The following is a 12,596-nucleotide window of genomic DNA, read 5'->3' on the forward strand; positions in this document are numbered from 1 at the left end:
GATGCAATGCATGCATGTCGATGTTGTTATGCTATTGACGCAGACTTGCATAATTTCCACAGCCCCCTTACGTTTTGGTGGCGTGGTTTCAAAGCTAAAAGGCTCATCTTACAAAGAGAGCGCTTTATAATTCAAAGAATAGATACAATTGATAGTTCCACTATAGGGTAAACCTTGCTTCCAATTTTGTAATGCATTATAAAGGAAATACACTTTAGCTTGCTGAAAAGCTTTATGTTAGAAGAGTGTCCACTTTATTCCCTTTCTTGCAAAAGTGTGGATTCCAAGAAAAAAAACACTTTTAGAAATTAACCTTGTTACACACTTTTATAAATTAACCTTTCAAGCAGACAACCGGGCCTGTTATTTCCTGATTTGGTTAGCTCAGTGGCGCTAAACTGAAGACTCAGCAACTGCTCTGAGTACCTGCCTTGCAAACACTTCTCACTGAACTGTATAGGGAAGTCTGTGATTGGACAGCCATAGAAACTACGTGAAAAGTGTACAGAAGGATCAGCGCTTAAAAACTTAAATAAAGACAGCACACCTAAATGATAGGGCTTCCTCACAGGCCGTATAGGTATATATGTATAAACAATGATAAATAATACAGAGCGAAAAATAATAGGTGTGTATATATATATATATATATATATATATATATATATATATGTGGCGAACAGAACCTTGCCACTGGCTTTTGGAGGGGCCTGCTTGCCAGCCTCCTGCCAAAAGACTATGGGCCAGGTCAGCGATTGTAGGGGACTTAGCTGAGAATGCCCTGGAACTATTTTCGGCATGAAAACTTTGCGGTTCCTGGTCGGTCCCCCATCAGCACTTAGCCGTGATTCTATTGAACTGTTTTCGGCAGTAAGACTTCGCGGATCCCGGTTGGTCCCCAGCAGGGCCGGACTGGCCCACCGGGATACCGGGAAATTTCCCAGTGGGCCGCGGCACCAGGGGGGCTGGAGAGAGAGAGGGAGCCCTGCTGTCTATATTTTAATAAAATCGCGGCCGCATGTCAGTATCAGTGAGTGTGCCGGGCGGCCGCCTAAGCGATCCAGCAGCACACTCACTGATACTGACAGCAGCACAGGAGGACTGAGGGAGGGGGCGGAGCTAACTACCATGGTCCCTCGCGGTTCCCATGATTCCCAGCATCTACACATCATAGAGTAGGGATTACTCTATGATGTGTAGATGCTGAGAATTATGGGAACATGGTAGTTAGCTCCGCCCCCTCCCTCAGTCCTCCTGTAGCAGCAGGTACAGAGAAAAATAGGGAAAGGGGAAGGGGACAAAAAGAGGGGAAGGGGACAAAAAGAGGGGAAGGGGGGACAAATAGAGGGGAAGGGGGGACAAATAGAGGGGAAGGGGAGACAAAAGAGGGGAAGGGGGACAAATAGAGGGGTAATAGAAACACAGGGGAAGGGGGGACACTGAGACTGAGGGGTAATAGAGAGACATAGGGCAAGGAGGGACACATAGACAGATGGGGTAATAGAGTGACAGGGGGTGGGGGGACAAAGAGATAGGGTAATAGAGAGACACCAGGGAAGGGGGGGGGGGGCAAAGAGACAGAAGGGTAATAGAGAGACAGGGGATGGGGGAGACAAAGAGATAGGGTAATAAAGAGACACCAGGGAAGGGGGGGGCAAAGAGACAGAGGGGTAATAGAGAGACAGGGGATGGGGGGACAAAGAGAGGGATAATAGAGAGGAACCAGGGAAGGGGGGGGCAAAGAGACAGAGGGGTAATAGAGAGACAGGGGATGGGGGGGCAAAGAGATGGGGTAATAAAGAGACACCAGGGAAGGGGGGCAAAGAGACTGAGGGGTAATAGAGAGACAGGGAATGGGGGGGGACAAAGAGAGGGGTAATAGAGAGACACCAGGGAAGGGGGGGGCAAAGAGACAGAGGGGTAATAGAGAGACAGGGGATGGGGGGATAAAGAGAGGGGTAATAGAGAGACACCAGGGAAGGGGGGAGGGGGACAAAGAGACAGAGTGGTAATAGAGAGACATAGGGGTTGGGGGGACAAAGAGATGGGTAATAGAGAGACACAAGAGAAGGGGGGACACAGAGACAGGTGGGGTAATAGAGAGACACCAGGGAAGGGGGACAAAGAGACAGAGGGGTAATAGAGAGACACAGGGGATGGGGGTACAAAGAGACAGAGGGGTAAGAGAGAGACACAGGGAGAAGATGGGGAAGAGAGACTCAGGGAGGAGAGGGGGAAGAGAGACAGGGAGGAGAGGGGAGAAAGAGACACAGAAGGTTTGTTGGCTGGGGCTAAGAACAACACAAAAGGGGCTGGGGAAAGAGAAATACAGAGGCTGGAGAAGGGTAAAAAGAAACACACAGGGACTGGGATAAAGTAAAAGATGCACAAGGGTCGCTGTAAGAGAATAAAAGGAGACAATTATGCCTCGTTTCCACTGAGCGGATCGGTTTGGTTCGGTTCGGTACGGTTCGCTATTTTGGGTGTTTCCTTTATGAAAGTGGTCCATACAAGCGAACCGTACCGATCCATTCAGCGTCCTGCTTCAGATGTAGGGCCATAGAAAATGGAACGGTTCGGTTAGGGCAGAGCTACTATACAATCCATTGATTGGTGGACAGGAAGAGCATTTTTTCTAAACCCCGCATGGCCCTGAAAGGTCTGACTTGCAGTGGAAATGATCACCAGAATGGGCTGGTCCATTCTAAACCTTCCAAACTGTACCGACCCGAACCAATCCGCTCAGTGGAAACGAGGCATTAGAGACAAGATACACTAAACGAAGTAAAGGAAATAGACGTAAATTGATGTGATCCTGATAGTAATACACACACACACATATATATATATATATATAATCCTGATGAAAGTCCACATGTTGGACTGAAACGTAGATTTTTTATGGAAACCCAATATTTTAAAGGAAACTTCCGTGAGTGCAGCCACACTATTTGAACATATATATATATATATATATATATATATATATATATATATATATTGATGTGTGTATTAGTAACATATAATTATGCCTATAATATTTACACATATAGTAATATACATTTATATATGCATAATACACACATAAATGTCATTAATATATATATATATATATATATAAAAACCAACAAGAAAGGCTGCTCTCCGGACTTTGAAACAAAAAAGTTTATTCAGATAATTTTAAAATAACGACCAACGTTTCGGTCCCCGTTCGGGACCTTCTTCAGGGTCAAAAATAGGACAAGTAGAAATGTCCTGCATACTTCATCTATGTTTAGATTCTACTCCTGTAATACTGCCATTGAGACAGCTCATTTATTATTTCTCATTATCTCTTACTCTTACTTTTATTTTTATTTGTTATCCTTCTTTGTATCAATAATGTCCCAACTAAACATTAAAAAGAAAAAGACAAGGTCTCTTTAATAAATATCCATGATAAGACAGTAGAAGGGATTAATATAAATATAGTACTATCGAGAGGCGGAGCCTAGCACCCGAGGCAGACGGTCGCATGGCCGCCTAGCTCCGGACCAAATAGCGAAAAAACCCGTACTACCCGCACTTATTCTCTCATCAAACCTCCCAAGGGGGGACCCCGAGACCCCACGAGCACAATGGGCAGGAAAACCAAAAAGGCGAAACCCGACAAACCCCGCCAGGGCATGGATATCGGGGAATTATGGCGGCAGGCGCACGATGCTGCAGGAGCCAAGATGGCGTCCCTACACGGAGGCTGCTCTGACTTCACAGAAGGGTCGTCAGACGAAGATGGGGGAGACCTCATGCTGCCCATGTCGACTCCGACCGCATCACGGACACAGCCACCCACAAAACCCCATACCCCAGTGACCATGGAGGCAATAGGGGCCCTCATGGCGGACCATCACAAAAAAATAGCGGAGGACGTGGCCCTGATCAGAGGGGACATTAAGGGCATTACCAACAGATTGGCTGCAGTGGAAACCACTTCTACCAGCCAAGCGAAGCAAATTGCAGACCTCCAGACCGCACTAAGGGACCTGCAACTCAAAACTCGGCAACATGAGCAACAAATTGCCGCCCACGAGGACAAGGCCAGACGGAACAATATAAAGCTACGTGGGATCGCAGACTCCGTTCCCGAAGCCGAACTGCCACATTTAGTCAGGAGATTACTCACATCAATACTCTCCCCTAAGGCAGCAAGGGCAACCATACTGGACGGCCTGTTCCGAATACCACGACCTGCCTCGGCCTCCCCAACTGCAACGGGGGACCTGATCCTCCAGTTCCAGTCATTCAGAGACAAACAAGCGATCCTAGAAGCCGTTAGGGGTCAACCTACTTACCCTTTCGAAGACATGTCCATATCGTTCTATGCGGACCTGTCGGGCGGAACACTAGGGTGGAGGAGGCAAATGAGCCCTCTCACGGCTCTCCTGCGTCGCCACCAAATCCGGTACAGATGGGGTCCGGGGCGCACCCTTACGGTAGACGTAGGAGGCAACAAGCATACCATCCGCGACCTGCAAGAAGCCAATGAGAAGCTGAGCCTGCTCGGACTCCCCTTGAACGCAATGGCCCAGCCGACACGACCAGCAAGCCAAGTACACCCGCCGGGGAGATATTCTGCTGAAGCACCGGAGTTCGTGCCCCGCAGCACACTCGCAGACCCATATGCCAGGGCCACAACCTGATAATGGACATATCCCGGAGGTTCAACATAATTTGTGGCACGACACCGTGCATACCTTCAGATGACCTGAGGACTGAGATACACCGGGGACTATTAGTCTCCCCACACTTGAGCACAATATGTTTTATGCCTTTTTCCCTTTTTATGCTTTTAATCATATTTTTGTTCCCTCTCCTTTAACTCCTAACAGTGTAATGGTATATGCATGAACCCTCCACGGTTACGCTTCCGCCTTCGTTGTTATCATTAAGGCGGGCCTAAGCACGCACACCTGACAGCAGACTATACCAACGGTCACTAGCCGGCCGGCCTCACCGACCGTCCTTATATTTGCTTACTTAGTATGCCTTCCCTACACCTAGCCGATAAAGAGCTATCAACACATAGCACTCACATGCTGCTGGCAGGTTTTGCCCACAAGACTTCGACCTAGACTTAGGGCATACTTAGAAGTATATCCCTCACATCACTCGACCAGTCCCAATTGCAATGGGGGATGTCTCCGATAGGTTACCGACTGCACTAACCCAACAGCATGTCAAATACAGGCTGACAATGTAACAACACTACTTTGAAAGGGAGCCATCACATACTCACGCACTCATATACCCACTAGTATGACCTCCGTTTAATTTTAGTACTTATTAACGGCAACTACTGCCTTATAAATATGTTTTATCCATTGCAAGCAATTTACGATTGGTGGTCAATAACTTACCGTTTTCATCGCCAACTATGGTCTGACGGGACACAGCCTTCTGTGCCATATTACGCCTGAATCCGCCCACTCATCATATCAGCATGCCAACCCGCACTTACTATGCCCCTGACACCCTGATAACGGCTTTCTCAGCCACGAGCGATTATTTTTTCTTAATACTTACCATTTTTATTTTATTTTTCACACTTGAGTCAACACAAGGTAACGCAAGGGGAGATCCACTTTATAGGCAGTCAAAAGGCAGCACACCAAGGTTGTCCAGCAAGTTGTATTGTTTTACGCCTATACCTCTGTATTGACTATGCTGTATAGGTTCGTTAAAATACTGCTTAACAGCTACGCACTAGCGAGCCGATTTATTTAACCACTGCTACCCATTGAAACCGGCAATTAGCCCCCCAGGGCAGTCGACCTGCATAAATGTAATGTTTAATGTGTTATTTGACATCAGTTATCCCTAGCACCATGAGGACTGCCCCCGGTTACCGTAAATATATGAACCCAGCGGCAACTAAGCATCAGTCCTCACCTTGCTTGTTTATTATGTTACTTACTTATTCTAATTTATTGACAATTTTCTTGCCTACCGTTTTTACATCTGCACTTTCAGCTTTATTTTTCAGGCAGATATGTATATCCCAGCATTTAAAATACTGCAATAGTTCCCTGCAGAGTACACCTAATCCACACGCATGCTAAACTACTGTGCAGATACTCTCCGCTAATGTTCAAGAGATTCAGTGAGCTTGTTGATACTTAAAAAATGTGCACATACTCATGCCATTGTTAAGCCTGTATACCTATATAAAGTACGCTGTTGTGGCGTTTGTGAATGTTATGTACTTAACTGCACAACAAAAATAAAGAATTCAAAAAAAAAAAAATATAGTACTATCCATTATTTCAAGTTAATATGTTGGGTATTTCACCCTGTAACTGAAGCACTATTGCAATATTAGATAGAAGATACGAGCACCATTTGCATTAGAATTCATTTTTCTAATAGATTCCCCTCCGAGATCGGTATGAACAGTATGCGCTATGGAGTATAGTGTTGCACATTATTCAGATTGATCTTTCTTCCGTAATATATTAATGAAATAAGAGTTTAAGTAAATTACAGTTACGTTTAAACTGATATCCAGCGGGAGTAACTATGGTTACAAGTAGCAACAAGAAGTGCAACATAATATTTGAGATTAAGAATGAGAATCTAAGAATATGTGCCAATATTATAATAATGTAACAATATTAAATACTGTGTATGTAAAATGATTACAAATGCATGTTTATTGATATGTGAATTTTTTTTTTATTCTTTATTTTTGTAGTGCGTACGTTTGTAACAAATGCTTAAGAGGTACTCCAAAGGCATTCCTCCAGCGTAATTTACACAGTTAGAACATAAGGGTAAACAGTAGAACTTGCACATTTTTTGGTAGGGAAATATACAGTATTGGTTTACGTTGTTTAGGTACAAAAAGCGACATAGATTCCATTTATATAAGACAGTAACTAGCGCCAAGATTTGCGTTGCGAAGTTAGGCAATTTAAACATTAACACGTTTGTTCAGACCCTGAATAAAGACAGGTTATGAGACCTCAACAGTTTGCATTAAACGTGCTAGTCTGGATAGCTATATTACTACGTTATCTACATATAAGTTTAAGACTTGGTATTGGGAAAAAAAGAAAAAACAAGTTGCAGAAATAGTAAATGAACATTAATGGTACGTGTAGCCTGTAGTGCTGCGTGACCTGTAACTAAGTGTGTTCAGGTTTTTATAGGGTGAATTTTATAAAGTTTGTCAGAAGGCTATTGACAAGTATAGACAATCGATTGTAGATGCAGCTATATAGTAATTTCAGGCTGGGTCAATGCAGTGACTTAGCTTTAAATGCTCTACACAATTTGAAATACGGTTTATGATTAATGCTGCCTAGCTACTATATAGTACATCCTTTATATGGTGCATTAGACTTAAGCATACATGTAAGCATACATTTCCAAGGATACAGTAGCATGGCCTATAATTAGACTGCTCAGTTTTCGTCATAGATAACAGCAATAATAGATTAGATTGATGGCACCAGCACCGCCATGAAGGCTGGTAGTGACGGCGAGCGGCAAAGGGCCTTACTCACAGCTCAGTCCTGGCTCCCAGGTTAGCCTATGCCAGCCAGGGGTACCGCACAGTCCCACCTCGAGCAGTCACACTGCAGGACAATGTCCCTAATTGCAGGCATGTTGGTCGATTCTGCGGTCGCTTGTGGGGTCCCCTGTATTTCGGGCTGCGGTTGCGAGCATGTTTGACGCCCTTGGAGTGGCTTCCGTGGTGCCGCTGTGCGTTTCGGTGAAGAGCGGTGCTTGATCCGCCGCCATGTTGGGGATTTCCTCACGTTATGCAGGTGGTACTCGTTGGTGGAGAGGCAGGACAGCTCATCCGCCGTTTCAATCGCTGCCAAAAATCAGTGAAGTGCCGGTTCAGCCTGGAGAGGAAGTCATCTAGGCCAGCACTGGATCGAGACCATGCGGCGTCTGCCGTGTTAGGTATGGTGCTGAGAAGGCCTCCGAGACTCCAGTCGTAGCAGAGGTGAGTAGCTTGTTTGGGTTCGAGGGTGTATGCCGGTGGTCTCGGTCTGCTTATGGTCCCGATGTCATCGCACATGGCCTCCGCCATCTTGGCTGCAGTGCCTGGGTTGCGGGTCTTGGCAGCCCTGCTACGGCGCCTCAGGTGCTTCGTGGTGTTCGGGTCCTGAGGGTGGGGACCGGGATCACCCCCCGGTCCAGGAAGGGGGGGAGGTTCGGGGCCAGTTCCCCGCAGGTCCGACTCATGGCTGAGCGCTGATCGGCAGGCAGCGGGGCAGTGGCCGTCCACCCCGCTCACCTCCAGAGTAGGCCTTGAAGTGCCAATGAGGAACCCTCCTCCTGGGGATTGAAGCCTGTTTGGCCAGCCTCTCCCTGGATCCAGGGCTCTCTGCCCGCTGAGGGCCACCGGTACTGGACGGTTGTCTGCCCAAAATTGCATTTTCAGTGCCTATTTGGGCATAGTTTGCAGGAGCTGGTGTCGAGTGCGACCGTCCAGCTCGGCGGTCTGGCCCCGCCCCCATTGATATGTGAAATTTGAGGGAAATACATTGCTATATAAGCGGCAACTGCCTGACAGTCCGTATCCATTGAAAAAGCCGTTCTGACGGAGAAAAGCGTCTGGAAGGACTGATTGCTGATTACTGAAAGCAAACATCTAGGGAACACTTACCTGTATTGTATCCAGCAAAGTAACATCTAAGCTGCTGATCCGGGACGCTGTGAGCAATACAAGGTCTGCAACTAACATGCACTTTGTATATCAGCTTATAGATACATGTTAGTGAAGTCTGATTGTTATTATTTTATTGAACATTTTTTATCTGAGCTTGTCCATACTGATTTTAGCTGAGAGCTAAGACTCTAATAAAGCAAGTTTTATTTTTAAATAATCTGGACTGCTTCTCATGTACTGTATTAATACAGAGAGTCACTAATTCATTTATTTTTCTCTGTATTCTTTTTATATTCACCTCTATTGTGGAGTGCTACTATCCAAGAAAATACCTGGGATAAAGGAGACTTGCACAGACTAATACTGGACTTTATTATTTAGTCTCTGTTGCATTCAGTATATAAGATCTGATATTGACTCTTTTTTAATTGTCATTTGTGGTATATTACTGTTTGACTATCCAGGAGAGATAGGTTTATTCATATTACTGCAGTAATAGAGACTGCAGTTAGAGGTTAAGGGTATAACCTGTTTTTTATTGTATGTTATATATTTCTAATAGGTTGTTAGGTCTCCTATTTATATACCCTTTCTCTTAACCTGACAAATCTATTCAGCGCTCCACTTTCCAAACATTTTGTAAAACCCAAATAGGTAGCAGCCAATAAAAGAGGTCTATGTTGTGCTACTTATGTTTTTGAGAGCTAAGAACTAGCTCTAGTATAAACAGCGTACAGTGGTATAATCCCCACTTATGGGATACATGAGGGAGTGTTGTAAGTAGATATCTCGTCAGATGCTCACTGTGATAAAACCAGGAGAGTGTATAAAAATACCAAATGGTTACTCACATTTAATTGGGCAGACGCACTGCTCAATGATAGGGCGTAAGTGGTATAATCTGCACCAAGGATGCTTTGGAGTAGTATCTCTCTGGAACAAGTAAAACTCAGATGCCAGGTAGTAAAATAATAAAAAATGGTAAAAAAGATAAAATGGCTAACTCACAACAAAGAAAGTGGCCAAAATACCTTTATTAAAATACGATTAGTTAAAAATTCCACAACATGTTTCTCCCCTTTTTCAAGTGGATAAAAACATGTATCTGACAACACTGCCTTTACGTAGGCCTCAGATTACTTAATTTTGGTGACAAAATTACATCATTGTTACGTGACCTTATTTTTTTTTTTTAAATAACTATATTAAAGAACATGAATCAGCCATGTTCGGGAGGGCAATAAAACTTGTCAGCCATATTAGGGATGGCAATAAGAAAGAGTGGAACGAGGGGAGCAGCCATATTATGAGGGGAAAGGGAGAAGGGGAAAACTAGATAAATCTAATAGAAAGAGAGTGAGTGATGGGGAGAGAGTATAATAAATAACAGCTAAAACAATAATAAACAACAAAAGGGACTAGTAAACTAGTTGGGTATAGCAATAGAGTACAAAAGGAATAAACCACAAAACATATATATAAATGAATGATTTAATCACTAACAAAGATTGTTTTTTGGTTTTTATCATGTCTTTGGCGATTCTTGGAGAGAGAGAGTCTCTAGAACTGAAAGGAAATCATAATTTAAGTTGACCTCAATAAATGCCCGGGGGATCAATACACCAAATAAAAGGTCTATAATCTTAGATTTCTTGACAAAAAAAATGGGTACAAATCTGTGCACTACAAGAAACCCACTGGATGAGATCCAACAAAATTACAATAAGTTCAACAAGATACCCCATCATTATAAAAAAAAAAAAAAAAAGAGGTGTAGCATTTATTTTTGCTAAAAATGTTTCCCTAATTATTAAACATCAAGAATGAGACCCAGGTGGCTGATACATTATTTTAGTATGTGAAATAAATAACAAGTTATTTACACTAGCTAACATCTACGCACCAAACAAAGTCACAACAAACTTTATTTAAAAAATATTTAAGAAAATAGAGCAGGTTAAGCAAGGGTTAGCATTAATAATGGGGGACTTCAATTGTGTAACTGACCCTTTGAAAGATAGAAAGAGCCTATATGATAGGAAAAGCAAGAAAACAAAGGAGAATAGAATGCAAAACTTATCGAATAATTATAATTTGAGAGATATATGCAGGGGCGTATTAGCCGCGAGGCAAACAAGGCATTTGCCTTGGGCGGCATTTTCCAGGGGGCGGCAAAAAACGCCGCCCCCAAATGCCCAAGGCAAATGTCTTGTTAGCCTTGCGGCTAACAGACATGCTGGGCTGGTTGCTGGGCGGCCGGCGAGGGAGCTCTTCCCCTGAGCTCTCTGCTCAGCTCCCTCGCGCGCCGCCCGCAGAGTGAGACTGGGAGCCGGAATATGACGTCATATTCCGGCTCCGCCTCCCAGCCTCACTCTGCGGGCGGCGCGCGAGGGAGCTGAGCAGAGAGCTCAGGGGAAGAGCTCCCTCGCCGGCCGCCCAGCCTGCCCGCCAGTGCCGTCCTGCAGCCACTGGACCACCAGGGAATGGGAGAACCCCCCACCCCCAGCATTCCCAAAGGTAGGGAGGCAGGGGGGGGGGAGTAAATAAAAAATAAAAAATGTGTTAATGTGAGTGTGTGTCTCTGACTGTGTGTGTCTGATAGTGTGTGTGTGTCTGTTAGTGTGTGTGTGTGTTAGTGTGTATGTGTGTGTCTGTTAGTGTGTGTGTGTGTCTGTTAGTGTGTGTGTGTGTGTTAGTGTGTATGTGTGTGTCTGTTAGTGTGTGTGTGTGTCTGTTAGTGTGTGTATGTGTGTGTCTGTTAGTGTGTGTGTCTGACTGTGTGTCCGACAGTGTGTGTCTGTTAGTGTGTGTGTCTGTTAGTGTGTGTGTGTCCGACTGTGTGTGTTTGTTAGTGTGTGTGTCAGACTGTGTGTGTTTGTTAGTGTGTGTGTCTGTTAGTGTGTGTGTGTTTGTTAGTGTGTGTGTCTGACTGTGTGTGTTTGTTAGTGTGTGTGTCTGTTAGTGTGTGTGTGTCCGACTGTGTGTGTTTGTTAGTGTGTGTGTGTCCGACTGTGTGTGTTTGTTAGTGTGTGTGTCCGACTGTGTGTGTCTGTTAGTGTGTGTGTGTCCGACTGTGTGTGTTTGTTAGTGTGTGTGTCCGACTGTGTGTGTTTGTTAGTGTGTGTGTGTGTCCGACTGTGTGTGTCTGACTGTGTGTGTGTTAGCTAGTGTATGCGTATCTCTCAGTGAATGTGTGTGTATTTAGAAGGCGGGGCAGGGGGGAAGGGTTGGGTGGGGGTGGCGCGCGCGCGCGCGGGGGGAGGGTGGATGTCTGAGTTTTGTCCTGCCTAGGGCAGCACAAAACCAAGATACACCACTGGATATATGGAGAATATTCCATCCATCTGACCTAGACAACACATGCTTTTCCAGAACATTCAACTCTTATTTTAGGATTGATCTTATCCTGGGAAACGTGACAATGCTATATCTTGTCAAAAGAATAAACATACAGGATATAGCATGGTCAGATCACAGCCCTATTATTTTGGAATGTAAAGACAACTTTGATACTTTCTGCAAAGAGTGGTGCATAAAAGATTTTATACTACCAAAAGAAAATTGTTAAAGAAATTAAGAAAATAAAAGAGTTTTTCTTCTAAGAAAATAAAAATAAAGGCATACCAGATATCACGATCTGGTGCGCTTACAAAAGCGTAGCTAGAGGCCACATGATAAAAATGTTAGCCACCGCACACAAAAAAGGAACACTGCCCCTCTCCAAATTATATATAATACTAAGTGAATATAAAAGGCAGAATAAAATAACACCTTCCACAAAAATAGCAAGGAAGATTGCAGAAACAGAAAAACAGATAAACAACCAGTTAATGAACAAATCAACTAAACAGCTAGAAGTGCTAAAATCCAAGTGGTATTTAAAGGGAAATAAACCAGAAGCATTAATGAACAACAAATTGAAAAAAGAGAAACC

This window comes from Pelobates fuscus, chromosome 12 (genome assembly GCF_036172605.1).
Source record: "Pelobates fuscus isolate aPelFus1 chromosome 12, aPelFus1.pri, whole genome shotgun sequence".
NCBI classification, from domain to species: Eukaryota; Metazoa; Chordata; class Amphibia; order Anura; family Pelobatidae; genus Pelobates; species Pelobates fuscus.